Below are 14,352 nucleotides of genomic sequence, written 5' to 3'. Positions count from 1 at the left end.
CTTCCTTCCCCTGTCCTGACCACTTTCTACAGGGGGACGATCGGGAGCATCCTGTCCTACAGCACCACAGTCTGGTTTGGAGGCATCACTGCTTCAGACAGGAAGACAGTGCAGAGAGTGGTGAGGGTGGCTGAAAAGATCATTGGCAGTTCCCTCCCTCCCATCCAGGACATAGCACAGAAGCGTTGCTTGAGCAGGGTCCGTAAGATCATCTGGGACACTACACATCCTCTTCACGACCTGTTTTCCCTGTTACCTTCTGGGAGGAGGCTTCGTGGTATCCATAGCAGAACATCCAGATTCAGCCATAGTTTCAATCCATACAGCATTAACCTTGCGAACTCTCAAGCTTCCTCCTTCTGTTATATATTCAAGATGGACAGTATTTAATATTTATTTGCTACGTATATGTAGGGATGTGGGTCTATACAGTTGTTGTTCATAGTATGTTTAGGTGTGCATCATGTATGTGTTTCACTTTGAGAGCGGGCAACTAGATTTCATTTTTGATGTGTGCCGTTATGCCCACAGTAAAAACAAAATGACAATAAAGCTTATCTTATCTTACCTTCTCTTATTGATATGATTATTATGATTATTATTACTTTGATATTATAATTATTATTACTTTGTTGTTTTTCATGTACACTGAGAGCTTATGCAACGGAGATAAACTCCTATATCACACTTGGCCTATGCTATGCTATGCTATGCTATGCTATGCTATGCTATGCTATGCTATGCTATGCTATGCTATGCTATGCTATGCTATGCTATGCTATGCTATGCTATGCTATGCTATGCTATCCTACCTCATCCTATCCTATCCTATCCTATCCTATCCTACTCTCCCTTCCCTTCCCTTCCCTTCCCTTCCAATAATAATAATAATAATAATAATAATAATAATAATAATAATAATAATAATAATAATAATAATAATAATAATAATAATAATAATAATAATAATAATAATAATAATAATAATAAAGTTGGAAGGGACCTTGGAGGTCATCGAGTCCAACCCCCTGCCCAGGCAGGAACCCCTATATTATTTCAGACAAATGGCTGTCCAATCTCTTCTTAAAAACTTCCAGTGTTGGAGCATTCACCACTTCTGGAGGCAGGTTGTTCCATTGGTTAATTGTTCTAACTGTCAGGAAGTTTCTCCTTAGTTCTAAGTTGCTTCTCTCCTTGACAAGTTTCCCTTCCCTTCCCCTCCCTTCCCTTCCAATCCCATCCCATCCCATCCCATCCCATCCCATCCCAACCCATTCTCTTTTGATGGACACCAGGAATCATGGAGGAGACATCCAAGCAGAGACTTTGTTTAACAAACAAACCTTCACAAGCTGCCTACCTTTCTGCAGCTAAATCAGGGAAGTGCAAATTGGTTATTCATTGATACAGGACAAAGCAAGATATGGAAGCAAAATTTATAGCTTTATTGAAAAAATTGTTTTGGCTCTGTGGAATAAGGAGTGCTATATTCAGTGCACTGAATGCTGAATTTAGGAGATTTTATCACATCAGAGAAGCTCTCTGATCATTCTCCTGATTAGCACTTGGTTCTCTCAAAAAACCCTTTTCTTTGCTTAAAAGCAGAAACAAAACTGTGAATTAGTTGTTCTTCCATAATGGATGAACAATTTCCCAAGAGAAAGAAGGCTGCGTGTATTTCATTGGAAACTAAGCTACCACGTGGGTTGATATCTTCTTCAAAATATATTCAATACCAGTAGTTTCCATCAAGAAATATATTTCACCAATTGTATGAAGCCATCTGTCCTCCCATTTCTTGGATTGATTTTATTTTATTTTATTTTTAAACAAGTTTCATTGAATTTTTCAGTTTTCACATCCAAATAATTAGGAAGCAGCATGGTGATACGGCAATCAACAATCCAACAACAAAATCATTCATATATGTGTCAGGTTACATTGTTAAAATTCCCTCTCTGTTTCCCTTAATTATTATATCACATTCAAATTAATACATTTCTAAGTAAAGCTCAATCAATCAGTACATTTATCAATAACATTTTACTTATACATATCCAAGTCCTGTTTTCAAGTTTTACCCAATTCCAATTACCATGTTCCGATTTAGCCTTTAATAACCATAATACTTAAACTTCGAGTAACTCTAATTTCCCTCATTTCATTACATGATAATTATCGTGTCTAAAGTATATATATTATTCCAAAAATTACATTCTTACTTTCTTTCACAGACATATTCTATTTCTCATCTTGGTAGGTCCGCATTTACTGATAAAATATCTTTCATTGTCACAAACCCATTTCCATGTTACAGTTCCAAACTATAATTTAACAATTAATTTTCATTTCCATTATAAATCTAAATCCTAAATATTAAATCAGTCAATATTTCTAAAAATCTCCATCATTGAGGTTCCCTCTCTATTTCCCTTAATTGTTATATCATATTCCAATTAATACATTTCTAGATAAAGCTCAATCAATCAATACATTTATTAATACCATTTTACTTATACATATCCAAATCCTGTTTTAAAATTTTACTTAATTTAAGTTACTATATTTTATTTCACAAATATATTCTATTTTTCATTCTGCTAGCTTCTCTTTTACTAGTAAAATATTTTTTCATTGTTACAAACCTATTTCCATATTACCATTCTAAACTACAATCTAACAATTAATTTTCAATTGCATTATAAATCTAAATCCTAAATATTACATCAATCAATATCTCTAAAACTCTCTTTAACTCATTAAGTAATTTTCAGGTTTATTTGGGTTCCCATATTGAACATGTCCTAGTGGGTGGCTAGTTTGACCCAGATTCTCAATCTTAAATTGATATGGCCTTTTTTTTACAATCTTCCCAGGAAAGTTTGAGAAATGTGTTTGCTTTACTTGATAAAAATCCCAAAGTCACATCTTTAGTTACTAAATGTTGACTCCAAGATTCAAGGACTCAGAATAGAATTATTGTTCTTCTGAGGTTGTATTGTCTACTTTTAATAACTGCTAAGGACCAGATTATTTTTACTGTGTCCTGATACATAAAACCATAGAATTCAAAGAGGGTGTACTTATTTTTCCCATGCCTGTAAAACCAGCTGCTGTAGGCAAATCAAAACTAAATGAGATAGCAAGGACCTAATTTCAATCATGGGGGGGGGGGGGGGGGGGGGGGGAGGAGGTTAGTTGTAAATTTGAGGTCTTCTTTGCTTTATCTTTTTGAGAATCCTGTTAACCTTCTTCTTCCCATATAATAGGTTTGTGTTTATACTTATCCAGCATATTTGTGCTAACGTCTGAGGTTAAGGCTGGCATGATGGACTTTATGTAAAATGTTCACATTTTTAGAAATGGAAATTAAAAAAAATAATCTTAGTCTTGCTAATGTAGGAGAATGAGAAACTAAATGTAGGGAGCCTAAACGAGTAACATCTCTGGTTGGATTGATTGGACTGGTAAGGGCAATCTAGGGGGTGGGATGAGATGGGGGGGGGGAAGCAATATGACTTAATTAAATTTGAGAAGCCAAGATAGCATTCCACGGTCTTGTGTGTTGCTCTTAGGGCCTCCAGAATTTGGGTAGAAGTTGAAGAGTTTCAAGATCGATTTCTAAATATGGACTCCAAAGTGTTATATGGAACTCTCAAAGAACCTTAGGTTACCACGTGGTCTGTGATAGCATTCCAAGCTCCTGGATAATTTCCAGTACGGCTCCACTAAATATTGCTGAGTGGAGAAAAAAGAAAGGGCATAGGGTACACTTTGAACTTAATTGGGCAGAACAATACTCTGCATTGAGAAGAACGCTGTTTATTGGGCAAATGTGCAGCCAGGTTTATATCTCTACTACCAATTAGATTCAGGTTTAGCATCACATTAATTCTGAGAAGGTGGAGAGGACAGGAAGAAAGGACAATTGTCTTGCTAATTAGGGATGGTATAGAGCAGGGCTTTTCAACCAGTGGTACAGGTACCATCTGTGGTACATTGGCAGCTGGCAGGTGGTACACAACCATCCTAGAAAAGTGGTAGCAGGGAGGGGAATGAGCTGAACCGATGGCAGCACCGCACAAGCCTGAGCGAGAGATGGCTGGAGCTGCAGGGCTTTCAGGGCTCAGTGGAAGCACCAGGATCAGTGCCACTTTCCAGCTGATCAGCGCTTCTTTGGGACTGTCAGGCCCAGGTTCCAGCTAGAGCTTGGCATTGATTCTGGTGCTTCCACTGAGCCCAGAAGAAGCGCCGATCAGCTGGAATGTTGCAGCATCTCCAGGGTCTTGTGATTTACATTCAGATGCTTGGCAACTGATTCATATTTATGATGGTCACAGTGTCCCAGGGTCTTGTGAAGTGACCAAAATCTGCTGCAACCACCCAGCAGACGGGGGAAATAAAAACCAAACACCTCACCCCACCCCCGCTGCCAATCCTCAACAGAAATGCTCACAACAATGAAGACCTCAGACCGGAGGAAGAGTGCTGCCAGGCAGGCAGGCAGGTGTCTTGCTCGGCTATGGCTTGGGGGACACTTTTTCAGTGCCATTGTAACTTCAAACAGTCACTAAGCGAATTGTTATAAGTTGAGGATTATTTGTACTTTATCACTTTTTTCCTTTTTTGGGGGGGGGGTCATCAAGTTTTTGATACCTTGCTAGGCGACTGGTGGTACTCGGATATTACCATATCCTAAAAGTGGTACAATGGGTGAAAAGGTTGAAAAGCCCTGGTATATAGAGAAGAAAGGGAAGAGGTCATGAAAATGGGAATCACAAGGCTACTGGCTTCAAAACTATAGATCCAGATCTATTTAAAGAGATAATTTTTGTTAAAATGCATTTCCTTTCAAAAGCATGCTTCATATGATTCAAGAGAACAGATCAAGTAAAATTCAGCCAAATTCTTGCTCCAAGCTTCCAAGGTCTTCTTCAGAAGGTGGGTGGCGAATTTCATTTCTCTGCTTCTCATACAATTCCAATGTAGTGAATGGGAACATACATTTCACAGGTTACACGAATGCGTCCTATCAGAACGTATCCCACATAGGTGCATAAATAAGGAGGAAGGCCACCGGTTTGCAAGCACAAGACCACAGTGAAAGAATTTGGGCTGGTTGTGGAAGCTGGGCCTATGATATTTTGGCAGACTTGTTGGACTATGTGGTCAAGTTCATGGATGAAAGTGTTGACAGGTTTGCATCGAGGAGAGGTCATGTGTCTATTCCACATCATATTTTCGCAATACATGTCGAGGTCGACAGGCAGGCGTGCAGTGGTACTATCAATGTGCTTATACTGGAATTCTGGCCAGGTTTGTCCTTGGCTGGGCAAGACCAGCAGAGCCCCTAAAAGAAAGGCCAAAGAGACCAGCAGAAGGCAGGAGGTCTTGGAGGCGAGCATGGTGGGAGATTCAGGAATCTGCAGAGTTTCAAAACAGAAAAGAGATGAGTTGTAGCAGATGATCAGGATGACCCTGAGAGAGGGGTCCAGAGGGTCCTCAGTCTTCACACCCACAAGAGATCTAAGTCCAGCCCACCTTGAATTCCATTGACTCTTTATCAACTGCCAATTTGCTTTGACTGTTAGTAAAGAACTTAAACTTGCAATGAACCTATATATTCATTTGAACTACCTGGAATTCCTGATTTTCCTGCACCTGATATGGATATTCTAAGGGATCCTCTGATTCCCTCATCCAACATTAAAATTTCTCAGGTAATGATAAGATATGCAGTTTACCTTCATGCCCTTGCGGTTTTTGCACTGAATGGTCTTCTTACATAGTACTGAACTGAATGTTTCTATGTCTATTTGCACGTGTCTGTGTCTGTATTTACTTACAAACACCTACAGATACATAAATACATACAGGTGCACAAACAGTGACATTTATTCATACACACAGAGAGATATTTTTATCTATATTCAATAGGTCAGTAGTACCCACACTTTCCGGCTTGGTGGACCAGCGAGGTGGGGAAGAGTGGATGGTTTTATGTGAGTAAAAGGAATGCACATGCAGCTCCACTTATGCAAGTGGCAGGTGTATGTACCTGCCGCTTGCAACAAATGGAGTTTTGAATGCATGCACGCTCGCCCACAACTCATGCAAGTGGAGCTGTGTGCATGCACTTGCCCACCACTTGTGCGGCCTGGTTCTGAATGAACTGCAGCCCGGGGGTTGTGGACCCCTGTTCTGGGTGATACAGAACTGAAACAAACTTAAGAGCATGAAAGAAAATATAATTTTAGGATAAGAACATTCAGCTTTCCAAAATGATAAAGGTGACCAACTGTCCTCCTTTAGGGAGGACAGTCCTCCTTTTGTGAGTTCTGTCCTCCCTTGAAAAGTGTCCTCCTACATGTCCTCCTTTTCGATATTTGAAGACTAATCTGCAGAGCTTTTTTTTCCTCATAGAATGCTCAGAACGGCATTCCGGCACCTTTTTTATGGTTTTTTTTCAACTTTTGCATGAGCTGTGCTACTCCCCCTATTGGCTTTCAAAAGCCAATAGGAATTGCTGCTGAGCGCACCAAAACACCCGGCCGGCAAACTTTGCATATGTAAGTTGTCTGCAGCGAAGGCGAATTGGCAGGAACTTTGCACCCCTCCCTGCTACCCAACTACACCATCTCCTAGTTAGTCCCAAAGATACCTGGAGGAGACTGGAGCGGCGACACCACGGTAAGTTTCTCTTGATCTTCAGCCCTGCTAGGGCAATAATGGCTGCAGGCACAAGAGGCAGGGGTGGCAGGGCTGCTGTGGGCGGGGGTGTGAGGGGTGGCAATGGCAGGCTGCCCCCCGTGCTGTGGGAGCCGCGGGGCCTGCTCTACACGGGGCTGCACAGGGTGGGCAGTGGTGCTGGCGGGGTGGCTGCAGGCGGGGTGTGTTGACAGCGGGCTGCCCACCGGGGCCGGAGCTGGCACAGCTGCTGCTTTGGGAGCCGCGGGGCCTGCTCTACACGGCGGGGCAGCAGTGCTGGTGGGGTGGCTGCGGGCGGGGGCGCGGCATGTAAGCATAATTACAATATAAAATGTTATTGTTACAAATGTTTTTATTATGCATTTATCATATTATAGTGTATTCTGTATTATTGTTGCAATGAGTAACATGTTTCTTTTATTTACGATATTTTTTTCTTCAATTTATTTGTGTCCTCCTTTTTATTGTAAAAAAGTTGGTCACCTTAAAAATGACTGCAAATTTAATAGAAAATTTCAGGCTCAGACAGGAGTGCTAAAGCAACTTCCTTAGATCAATGTTCAGCAATGAATAATAAATTTCCATAAAAGCTCAGATGAGAAGACAATGGCTTGAAATATTACAGAGACAACATGTCAAGGGAAAGGTAGTCAAAGAAAGGTGTACTCGGTCAGGATGAAGGAAGACACCAAGCAGTGAGAGTGGAAATGCAGTGGATTGTTAATACAGCAACAGCCATGGATGTCTCATTAGCAACCCTTAGCAGTAGCTCAATTGAAGGAGCACAGTTATAACAAATATCTACAGGGTTGCCATGAATCAACATAAACATAATTGCAGTCCACAAGGTGTAAACCATTCATGGGAAATAGATGTATATTGGGTAATTTGTATGTGCATGCAAACCCCTATTCACAATGACCAATAGCAATATTATATAATTTTATTGACTTAGGACAAGGTTTTTTTAGATAGAATGATTCAGCCCAGGATATGTATCTCCATTTTTGCCAATCATTTATCCATTTAGAGGATACTCAAACTGTGGTCTCTTGCTTACTGAATCTCTTTATATTTTTGCTTACTGTTGTAAATATTACTTCAGCATTTGCCTTTGGAAGTCATCATTTCTTTAATTTTGATTGTTGGTCTAGTTCAGACATGTCAAACACAAGGCCCGGGGGCCGGATGCGGCCCACGGAGTGGTTTCATGTGGCCCACGAAGCCATCCTGGAAACAGTGAGGGAACGGCCCCAGCTGCCTTGGTCCTGGCCCAGGCCGGCCGGCCGGGAGGGAGCCAATGTACAATTTTGTGGTGGCCATCTATGCTGAAATGCATTCAGTCTTAGCTCCACAAGGCCGTCTGGAAATAGCGAGGAACCACTCCCTGCCGTGTCAGCCCTGCCTCCTGGATGCATGCTGGGGAGGTGTCACCATCACCTGGAAGTGGTCCTGGTCCCACCCCCTTCTGCCAGAGACCCTCAGATCTGTCCCACTCCTGCCCAGACCCCCACAGGCACCATTGATGTGAATGATGTAGAGCTGGCCACGCCCACCCAGTAGGCCACACCCACTCCATCCACACCCACTCATGCTGCACCCACCCTGGCCACACCCACCCGGTCCCCCAAGGGCAACCACAATGCTGATGCGGTCCTCAATGAAATTGAGTTTGACACCCCTGGTCTAGTTGGTCTAGAAGTGGGAAAGAGGAAGGAATTACCCAAGAAAAGATGGTTCAAGGCAAAGATGGATCCACAGGTAGATTCTCCAAAGCACCTGAAGGCAGGACAAGAAGCAACACATGGAAACTAACCAAAGAGAGAAGCAACCTAGAACTAAGGAGAGATTTCCTGACAGTTAGAACAATTAATCAATGGAACAACCTGCCTCCAGAGGCTGTGGTTGCTCCAACAGTGGAGGTTTTTAAGAAGAGATTGGACAACCATTTGTCTAAAATGGTATAGGGTTTTCTGCCTGAGGCAGAGGTTGGACTAGAAGATCTCCAAGATCCCTTCTGTTATTCTGTTATTCTTCCTCCAGTTTTAGAATGAAGGCACATTTGAGGAGAAGGAAGAAAAGCTCTTGGTAAAGAAACACTCCACCCACACCTGGTAGTTTTGTGAGCAATAGCAGGGAATATATTTTGCCATTTAAAGGGGTCAGTTCATAACAGTATTTTCCAGTGAAGTACCCAACCCCAGACATTATAAAAATATTGAATTGTTGTTTTCCAAGATTTAAACAGGATTTTACAGGAAACTCAGCTTTCCAATATTGAAAGCTTTAGGGTAATCAATGCCTGCAGAATGTAGCATGTGGGGAAGAGCATCTGGCATTGGGCTTCATGCATTTTGAGATTGGAACAACTGTATACAAAGTCATTGGTCTCATGTAAGACCGTGATGAGTTCATAACTTTGATTCAAAGCCCCATTCCCTTTTCCATTCTGATGAGTGATCCACAACAGAATATATGAAGCCCTTCCATGGCACACCTAGACATAAATACAGACAAACAATAGGAGGAAGGGTAGAAAACAGATGCACATTGACAAAACAATCACTTAAATATGAGCCAGCAGTGTGCTGCAGCTGCCAAAAAGGCCAACACAGTGCTGGGCTGCATTAACAGAGGAATAGAATCAAGATCACGTGAAGTGTTAATACCACTTTACAATCCCTTGGTAAGGCCACACTTGGAATACTGAATCCAGTTTTGGTCACCGCGATGTAAAAAAGATGTTGAGACTCTAGAAAGAGTACAGAGAAGAGCACAAAGATAATTAAGGGACTGGAGGCTAACGCTAAAGCATATAAGGAACGGCTGCTGGAATTGGGTACATCTAGTTTAACGAAGGGAAGGAGGGGGGACATGATAGCAGTGTTCCAATATCTCAGGGACTGCCACAAAGAAGAGAGAGTCAAGCTATTCTCCAAAGCACCTGAAGGCAGGACAAGGAGCAACGGATGAAAACTAATCAAAGAGAGAAGCAACCTAGAACTAAGGAGAAACTTCCTGACAGAACAATTAACCAGTGGAACAACCTGCCTCCAGAAGTGGTGAATGTTCCAACACTGGAAGTTTTTAAGAAGAGACTGGACAGCCATTTGTCCAAAATGATATAGGGTTTCCTGCCTGAGCAGGGGATTGGACTAGATGACCTCCAAGGTCCCTTCCAACTTTATTATTATTATTATTATTATTATTATTATTATTATTATTATTATTATTATTATTATTATTATTATTATTATAAAACATATTAGCTGTTGGTAGTCTCTCCTTCCTGGATGACCCAGATCTATGTATGGAAAGTAGCCTCAGTGCAGTGAAGATCAAAGTGGTGTCACATACTTACCTTCCTGGTGAGAAAATTGTCAATGTGTAGAAGCTGTCCTTGGAAGAGAGATGTAAGTTTGGATTTCTTCTGATAACGTTAGTTTCAAGAGTTCCTATTTATATCCTAAGCTCTATGTTTCGTTTCAGGATACAAGCCTTTGCATGAAACCACTGATGTAGTTTTTTTCTCAGTGGTACCGAAAATGCTATCACTCTTATCAAGCTCCTATTTTGGACATCCCACCAACTGGAAACAGTAGCTCTCATGCTCCTTTAAGCTCAGATAATAAAAAGGACTTTGCCCTCATAGATCAACATAACCAGTAAGTTCCTAACACAGGAGGTTGGTTTCAGGAGTATTTATTTTCCTCTAAGTAAATCAGTTCAATGCCAAAGTTCCTGCCATTGACCTGCTCATATTAACTGGCCTTCCAGTAAGACTGGCAGAAAATTGATCCGTTGTTTTCCAGCAGTCCAAAAACATAATCAATGTTTTTTTTAAAAAATGGGGACCTTTTCCAAGGATTTTTGGAATTACCCCATCCATATGTTCACTGATCCCACAATGTGAAATTTGTCCTAAATAGGATTAGATCAGCTCACACAGACATACAGAAACCAAAACTTTAGTATTCAGATTCAGCCATAGTTTCATTCCATACAGCATTAACCTTGCGAACTCTCAAGCTTCCTCCTTCCGTTATATATTCAAGATGGACAATATTTAATATTTATTTGCTACATATATGTAGGGATGTGGGTCTATACATATGTTATTCATAGTATGTTTAGGTGTGTGTCATGTAGTGTTTCACTTTGAGAGCGGGCAACTAAATTTCATTTTTGATGTGTGCCATCGTGCCCACAGTATAAAAATGACAATAAAGGTTATCTCATCTCATCTCATCTCATCTCATCTCATCTTATCTTATCTTATCTTATCTTATCACTTGGTTGGTCATTCTGAAGGGGCCTGATGAACTTAATGCAGGTTGCTGAAGACAGAGAGAGGATTCAAAACTGAAAGGGTTGCAGACATAAGAAGGAAGCTGTTCCAAGAAACAGTGGAAATCTCTGCTGGCTTAATACATCTAAAGGAAGGCTTCAGTCTTATTGATAACACAAAATGGCATTTAAAAGAAAGAAGAAATTGGCTGGATCATCTGTCCATCAACTAAAGATAAATCTTGTCTTTTTGATGACATCAAGAATCATGGGGAAGAAGTCCAAACAGTATCAAATGTTTACAAGTATTTCTGCAGTTAAGTATCAGTGGTGGGAATTGGTTATGTATCGATAAAGGATGTAGAACCAATATTTATACTTGACTGAATATTTTTTTTTAAATTCCAGTGGAATTAGGGCTGAATTTTTATCACATCGGGGATGCTCTCTGACTGTTCTTCCCATTAGCACTTTGCTCTCTCACAAAAACTTTTTTTTGCTAAAAGTCAGAAACACTAACCCATAAATGTTACAACCCTGGGGCACTTTTTAACAAAGCTCTAGACTTCCAATCATAGCCAAGCCTTTTGATGGGGTCTCATGAAACTGACTACCCTTAAATGCTGCCTAGAGAATCTTATGATTAAATAGGGCCACTGGATTTTAAAATCCATTTAACTACTCTAGAGCAACTATATAAATGAATCTTCCAATTTTTTCACAGATTGAAATGGATCCTGTGAATGAAGCACACAAAGTGAAAGTTTTTATATTTGTTGATTTGTTAGCATTTGTGCCCCTGGTTTTGCTAGCATATGTGGCATCAATCATATGCATTGTTTCCACAATTTTGATCATTGATGACACATTGAATTCAGCAGGTCTGCAAGAGTACAGAAGAAAAGAGGAAAAGCAATCAATGAATACAGCCAGTCTCATGGATTGCCTAGTGCAGACATGTCAAACTCGCGAAGTCACATGACGTCGCGCAATGTATCGGGCCGGTTTTGCCATTGCCAGCAATGGGGTGGGCACGGCTTCAATGTGATGTGTCCGGCCCGCAGGCCGGCAGTTTGACACCCCTGGCCTAGTGGAAAGATTACTGCTCTGAAGGAAGTTGGCAAATGAATTGACTGCTATTGTTGCATTTGATATAAATTGTAGAATCAAAACACAGGACCCAATGCAAATAATGTAGGCTCACTGCAGCATTGATTAATAACTAGAAGAATCAAGAAACCAAAATAAAATATATAAAATTATTACAATTATTAAAAAGTATAATTATAAAAGCTCTTGGAAATCAGTAAAGCCTATTATGAAGCCATACATGTTAAGTCCTGGGAATAATGGCGCTTGAGACGAAGCATCTCCAACAAGTCTTTATTGTTTGCTCCATTCTACGAACAACCAGAGCAGAGGCACGCAGGCTTCTATTTATACCCTCTGATCCCCGGGCAAGTTCATCCTGAGGCGGGCTTTTCCCGCCTTGCGCATGCGCACAAGGCCGGCGCCACTCAGTCTGGTCCCGGGCAGCTTCTGCAAATGCCCGGGACTCTTGCAACGTCCCGAGCCTGCAAGATGCAGGCTCAAGACACAACACCCCTTTCCCCTGGATGAAATAAGATTGCGCCCACATGGACACCATCCTACAGATGGTAATATAATTAAATAATAAAATAAGGTTACACAATGTATAAGGTGTGGGACTGTTCCTTTGAACCAGATCCAGTGACTCCCCCCCCTTGTTTTACTTAAATACAACCCGCCAGTACCTTCAGTCAGCTCTTGCTATGTACCTGTTCACCTTACATAATCGGCTAGGTATTTGGGCGGACCTCTTGCCCTGAGTGACCTTCTCAGACCTGGAGAGTTTGTATTGTTATCTCTGTGGCCGCTTGCTCTAGGTGAAGTGCCCTGTGAATGACCAGTGACTTCAGTTTGGCTTTCCAGCCTGTCTCCTGTAATTGAGCAGTCCGGGCCCTGTTGGTCGTTAGACTTGGTTGACCAGTCCACAATGGAGTTATCTAACCNTTCAATTAAAAAAAAAAAAAAAAGAAGGAGGGATGCCTGAAATTCCTGAAGAACAGGGCCCCTCAACCATCCAAGGATGAGAGTGGGAGGCTGGCTTACACCGCAAACTAGCTTCCACCCTCAGAAATTGTATGTTCCAGCAGCTCTAAGAGTAAAAGTGATGCGAACTGGGCATGACTTGAAAATAGCTGAGCACTTTGGGTTCGTCAAAACCCTACACCTTCTTAAGAGACAATTTTGGTGGCCTTCTTTGAAAAAGGACATTGAGAACTATGTAACCAGCTGCCCCACATGTGCCGCAGCAATGCAGTGGCAAGGGAAAGCACCAGGGCTGCTCCAGCTGGTGATGAGCCCTTCAGAATCCTGGAGAGAGATCTCTATGGATTTTATTGTGGAGCTTCCTGAAACTGCGGGAAATACAGTTATTTGGGTGGTTACGGACCTGTTCTGATGGCAGGCCCATTTCATCCCGTGCCTAAAGATCCCAACCACTAAAGCCCTGACTAAACTCTTTGTGCAACACATTTATTGATTTCATGGGGCCCCACAACATATTATCTCAGATAGGGGGGTCCAATTTATGTCTAAGTTCTGGAAAGCCTTTCTGGACCTGCTGGGTTCTAGTCAAGGGCTTGGGTACGGGCTTCACCCCTTTCCAGGTTGCAAATGGTCAAAATGTTGTCCCTATGCCTGAACTACCCACTAAGGAACCTGACATTCCTTCTTTGCAGGAATGGATTAAACAGTTGCAAAATACCTGGCCTGTGGTTCAAAAAGCTCTGGATGAGGCCAGGACTGCCTATAAGGCTCAAGCTGACAAAAAGAGGGTGGAGTACAAACCTTTTAATGTAGAGGTAAAGTTTACCTCTCTACTAAATATTTACAATCTCTACAGCCTTCCCAAAAATTGGGTCCTAAGTTTGTTGGACCTTTTCCTGTTAAACACATGATCAACACAGTGACTGTCAAATTAGAGCTCCCTAAGAGCCCACAACAAATCCATCCTGTTTTCCATTTTAGCTTGCTCAAACCGGAGATTACGTCTAACCTTACACCACCTGCACCTCCAGTGCCTATATACCCATATTAGTCGAGGGTGAACAACATTTTGAAGTGCAGGACATTTTGGACTCCCATAGACATCATGGTTCCACACAGTACTTAGTAGCTTGGAAAAACCTTCCATTCTCCCAGAATGAATGGGTATGTAAGAAACATATTAAGGCTCCTAGGTTATTCAAACGATTTCACTCTAGGTATCCTAATAAGCCTGATTAATATGCCTTTCTCTGTTTGTTTCTGCCCTCTCCTCTCTGTGTTTTG

Source organism: Protobothrops mucrosquamatus, unplaced genomic scaffold (genome assembly GCF_001527695.2).
Source record: "Protobothrops mucrosquamatus isolate PMUCROS unplaced genomic scaffold, P.Mucros_1.0 scaffold3669, whole genome shotgun sequence".
Classification (NCBI taxonomy): Eukaryota; Metazoa; Chordata; class Lepidosauria; order Squamata; family Viperidae; genus Protobothrops; species Protobothrops mucrosquamatus.
The sequence above is the reverse complement of the archived record's forward strand: the minus strand, read 5'-3'. Positions refer to the sequence as shown.